This window comes from Hemitrygon akajei, chromosome 4 (genome assembly GCF_048418815.1).
Source record: "Hemitrygon akajei chromosome 4, sHemAka1.3, whole genome shotgun sequence".
NCBI lineage: Eukaryota > Metazoa > Chordata > Chondrichthyes > Myliobatiformes > Dasyatidae > Hemitrygon > Hemitrygon akajei.
The window spans coordinates 153,855,144-153,861,143 of NC_133127.1; positions in this window are offsets into that span (position 1 = coordinate 153,855,144).

Consider the following 6,000-nt stretch of genomic DNA (forward strand, 5'->3'; position numbering starts at 1 on the left):
GTCTCCACTTTGATGTCAAAGACGTGAGCTTCCTCTGTGTAATTCTGCTTCTGGGTCCTCAAGTGCTGAGGTGCTCCTTTCCCTCCAATGACTACACAGGAATGAATGGGCCCAAACTTTACAACCAGCTCAAAGCATGGCTGGAATCGTAACGTTTGGCACAGACTTGCAGGCAGACTGATCAATGCACCAAATGCAGTCCATCTCAATCGGCTGTCACACCAACACGTTCATCTGTGAGTCTAGAGCAGAATTTATGTACAGCCTTCCCCTTCAAGAAGATCTCACCAGACCTGCCACTTTCCTCTGTCTGGACATTACCCAGTAACTGAGCAGCTTCAAGTTTCACCTCAGCACATTGAACAGTTTCTGAGGCTGGTTAAGCGTTGCATCTAATCCATTCATTATCTCATGTGGGGGGTTGCTTTGATCGTGCCTCCTTGAAAAACAAAGTCCCCATTTGCCACCGATTTCTGGTCACTCCTCTGCAGTTCTTTCTCTGTTTTTGATCTTGCTGCCGAGGTTATTTGTTGCTGTAGGATGTAGATTTAAGTATAAAATTGGGATCATAGAAGGCAAAAATGTCCAAGCTAAGGTCGTACAAAGATTCACTCCAGTGAAGGCCCTGAAGAGAGTTTTCTCTTGTAATTTATTTGTGGACAATATTGTCTGTCCATCCACAATGGACCTTTGAACAGAGTGACTTACTGGGCCATTTTGGGATCTGGTTCACATCTTTCAGATCTGGAGATGAAGGCAGGTCAGACTAGACCAGGTAAGGATAGCAGACTGGAAGGACGTTAGTGAACCCATGAGGGTCTTTTTAACAAGATGAGAGTAATGTCCATGGTTATTGTTATAATTGTTATTGTTATAATGGATCTGTCATATAAGCTACAGTGGGATGATCGACCCAATCAGATCTTTCAATGTTCAGCAGTTGGCCAGACCATTAGGAGAACTCTACCACTTTGCTTTGTATACAACCTTGAGATTATGCTGCTAGGGAACACTGGGTCTAGGTCAGACATCTAATCTGACAGTGCAGCTGTCTCTTGGCACCACGGCCCCACAGTGATGTCATTCTGGATAACAGCAACAAATCTATGTAACACTCAAACACTTGTGCCTACCCTCCTGGCTTCACAACATGTTTATTAAAGTTCTTTTCCCATACAGCTCAGCTGTCAACTTAACTGTACAATTACATTGCTGCATGTAGCTGAACTGCAAAAGAAATCTCTTAAAAAGCCCAATGCACTTATTCATCACTAAACAAACTGGCGCTCATCCAGTTCTGAGTTTGAAATGCTGTGATTAAATCTGTGATTTTATTTGCATTGGGATGAGGGGTGCTGCTGAGGGTCAATTGGAGTGCAGGTAAGTAGTCAGGAAGTAGACGTTGGGAGTGTGGGGTGGGGAGTAGTGGAAAGATCTCTAGCCAGGGAGGGAGCATCAGCTGAGGCTGAGTCACGTTAGTGAGAACAGAGGCAGAAATGGTATTTGCATGACTATGGTGTACTGGGACCTGTTCAGACAGCTTCTCTCTGTGTCATGCCTCAGACCTTGTGACAGATGCTTCTGCAGGAGTTGTCCACATACACTTGACTATCTCAGCAGTGGTGTCCACGCGGTTGGGATGCCACTGTGCTGGTCCATCAGACACACAGAGGACTCAAAAGCAGTACCACAGGCTTCATGAGGGTCTCAGTAAATCGTCGATTTCCCTTCATATTTTATTTAACTGAATCAAGAGAATATGCCAAGTATGTGACCCAGTTTGTCAGCTCCAATTCTGTTCAAATATAAATTGTAACAACTCATGAGAAATTCAACAGTGTTTCATATATAGATATTGTACATCCCTGAAATAAAAAAATTGCTAATGAATCTATGTCTATGTAAATATCACTCAGTTGTTTAATGTGGTTGCAAATAATTCAAACTAAGAACTAACATGAACAATATACGTAATATTTTGCCTACTCGTTACGAAACTGCATGTCATACAAATGTACATCTGATTTTGATTCCGAAAGGCAATATGTAACAATTTCAAGTCTATCTGCTTTTCAGACTTGCAACATCACAAAAGCAAGTGTGTAACGCCAGGCTAAACGTGCTATTCCATAGTATTTAAACAACATTGGCCATGTAAACTCCGGTCGGCTGTCCTTACCTTGAAGAGTGATGCGGAGATGTCAGTAAATTTGTATCAAGTCTCTGGCGTACTTTCAGAGTTGTATGTGCTAGTGATGGCTGTGTTATATTTGTATTTTCCTGTCAAGCCACTGGAATCTGGTTAGCACTATGTCATCGCAAAGTAGTAATTTAACTCACAGGAACATTCCTATCTTCTTTAAATAATATCAAGATCTATGGTACTAATTCAACAAAGGCTCAACAAATTCAAAGCTCAAACATAGTTAAATACTGATTGATTCTTTTCCATGAAGAACAAGGTATCCACATAAATGTAACCCATTTATTTGTAGAATGGTACAGCGGAGAAGGAGGCTGCTCGGTCCATTAGTTCTGGATTCAACTTGACAAGACCAATCTGATTGCACCCTTTCAAATGTTCAGCATCCTGTAAATATTTTCCCTTCGAATGTTTATCCAGGTCATTCCAAACATTATAATTAGGCCTATTTCTACATCTTTCAAGAAGAGTATTCTAATTCAGATCGTAACAACTCACTGTGTACAAAAAATTGTTTCATCCTGTTCCCTGTGGTCCCTTTGAGAGATCTGATATCATTTTACATCTGTGAAATTTTTCCACTAGTAGAAAATTCTCCCAATTCACTCTATTTAAAAAAAAAAATCTTGATTATCTCATACATTTGCTACTTCAAGAAGCATTTTCAACACCAACGTACTTGTCTCTTGTTCTTCCAGAAAATCTCTTTGGCACCTCTGTAGGGCCTACATATTGGACCTGACAGGCTGAATAATTAGTTTCTGGGTTCAAAGCTGCAATGATCCCAATCTTTATGTTCCTCATGATAAGAATTTCTTATGACAAGTGCGGTTCTTAAAATGCAACATTTAACATTCAAGACAGGGTGCCAAAGTGAACTCAATCAATATGATGCCCAGAATGGATGTGATAACTCAGCTGAGGCCTAACCAGTGATTTATAAATGTTTAGCATTATTTCCTTGTTTTTGTGTTCTTATGTTCCATGAATATAACCAGGGATTTATGATCATTTACTACAGCCATCGTTAAAGACTTGACTACTTAGACCCATAGATTGCCTGTTTTTCATTCAGAAATTGTACCATCTCCATACCTTAACTGCTAAATTGCTCTCACATTACATTAAACTACTTCTGTGACTGCCTAATTTCTGTCAAACCTGAGGTTTGCTGCTGTTTCCAGCTCAATCCTTCCTTTAGTCAGCTGCCTGCAAACTTTGAAGTTATCGTCTGGGGCTGGGCCAGGTCGTCAATGCCAACCCTAGTCCAGCTGTCTGGTGTGCCATGGCTTCCGTCCCACAGCTGGCTACAAAATGCAGTCAGGCAGCATTACCCACAACAGCACGCCTCTTTCTGATGAATTTAATGCATTCTCTGAATATTCTGAACAGGAGGGGAATGGTATATCACCACCCACCATGACAGCCTGCAATGTACCTGATCTCAAAGTTACCATTGCAAGTATAGATTAGTCATCCAGAGAGTGAGCCCACAGAAAGCAGCGGGCATGGATGATATCTCTGGCTGTGTCCTTAGATCCTGTACAGTGGGACAAGATCTGGGAGGCTGGAGTTAAACAGATGGCGGTATTAACCTCATCCCACTTCTGTCTGAGGTTTCTGTCTGTTTAGGAGGACCACTATCGTCCCAGTGCCTCAGAAAAAAAAAGTTTAAAGTGCCTTGATGACTACTACCCAGTGGATCTGACATCCACTATCAAGAAGCTGATCTGGCATGTACTAACTCCAGCTGCCAGACAACCTTGTCCCTCTGCAGTTTGCCTACTAGTGAAACAGGCCTACGATAGATGCTGATTCCCTGGCCCAATGCCCCTCTCTGGAGCATCTGAATTACAAAGACACACGCTAGACTATTGTTTATTGCCTTCAATTCCATAATTCCAAGCAAACTCATGACCAGACTCCGAGGCCTGGGATTCACCACCTGCATTTGCAACTGGATTCTTGATTCCCAATCAACAGACCACAGCCAGTAAGGACCAGCAGTAACACCCCAGCTATGACTACCTGCAATACCGGTGCCCCACAAGGCTGTGTCCCCAGTTCCCTACTCTTTCTGTATATATGCATGGCTTGATGGTCAGTCGGGCTCCAACTCCATCTTACAGGTTCACAGATGATACCACTGTAGTGAGCCATATCTCAAATAACAATGGATTGGAGCTCAGAAAGGAGACAGAGAGCTGGTGCTGTGGTATCATTTCCCTCGACATCAGCAAAACAAAAGACCTGGACATTGGCTCCTGGAAGACGGGTGTTGAACACGCTCCTGTTTACAATAATGGTGCTGAGGTTGAGAATGTCAAGTACCTAAGAGTGAACATCCCCAGATGTCTTCCCTGGTTCACCCACATAGAAGCCATGACCAAGAAAATTCACTATCACCTCTACTTAATTAGAAGGCAAGAGGAATCTGGCATATCCCCTTTGATCCTCCCCAATGTGTACTGATGCATCGTAGAAACCATCCTATCCCCATGCATCATGGTTTGATATGGCAACTGCTCTGCAAGAGACCGCACAGAGTTGTGACTGCAGCTCAGCGCAGCGTGGAGACCAAATTCTCTGCCATGGATTTGCTGCCTTGGCGAAGCAGCCAACATAATCAAAGACCCCACCCCATCTGGGGACCAGCTTCCGCCCTTCAAAAACCCTGAAGCACATAGCGCCAAGCTCAAGGGCAGCATCTATCACACTGTTATAAGACTATTGACCAATCCACCAGTACGATACGATGGATTCTTGACCTTACAATCTACCTGATTATGGCCTTGCATCTTCTGTCTGTTGGCACTGCCCTTTTACTAAGCGGTTACACTTTATCTGCATTTTGCTCTTGCATTTCCCTCGTACTACCTCATTGCACTGATGTGGTAAGATGCCCTGTACGGAAGGCATGCACAACAGTGATTTTCACTGTGACAATAACAAACCAATTTATCAATTTATGACATTGGTTGTGAACTGAATTGTCGGAATGCTATCACCATATTTATTTTAATATATTCAACTCCAGATCAGAATTCCTCAGTTCAAATTAGAATGTACACTATCTCATGATGCTTCTGAATCCCATTCATTTGCTCTGCAAGCTGTATTGTACAGAGGATCGTTCACAGGTTTCATCCCTGCCCTGTGAAAAGCTCATCATGTGCTTGTGATTCAGTGGCTGTGTGCAAAGCATCAGTGCAAATTTAGGCGAGCTCTCAGTGTGATTGTTCTCAAATTGTTCCCAGTGCCAGTAATTGTGTAGAGTGACTTTGGTGTTTCCCATTGCAATTGATTTGGGGGCAAGCCCCCTGATCTGATTCAGGGAAAGGATTAGATTTGAGTCACCCCAAAAAGCAGAAAGCCTCCCCTGTAAACCTATAGGAATCTGGTCCACTCATGCATCGGAGAATGAACCATTATTGTCTTCTATGATAGACTCAGTGTTGGGCTTGGGGTAACTGGCTTCTCTTTTGAAGTACATGTTGTTTTATCTTCATGTATCTGTGTTCTGTTATATCAGTGACAGTTGCTGTCTCTCCAGCGTTACATTGAGAGCTGCACAGATTCTACGTTGCACGTACACAGTAACAGTATGCATGTTGGGTCATCCCAGTCTGTCTTCAATTGATCTGCATTTGTATAAGATGATGAGAGGCATTGATCATGTGGATAGTCAGAGGCTTTTTCCCAGGGTTGAAATGGCTAGCATGAGAGGGCACAGTTTTAAGGTGCTTGGAAGTAGGTACAGAAGAGATATCGGGTAAGTTTTTTACGCAGAGTGGTGA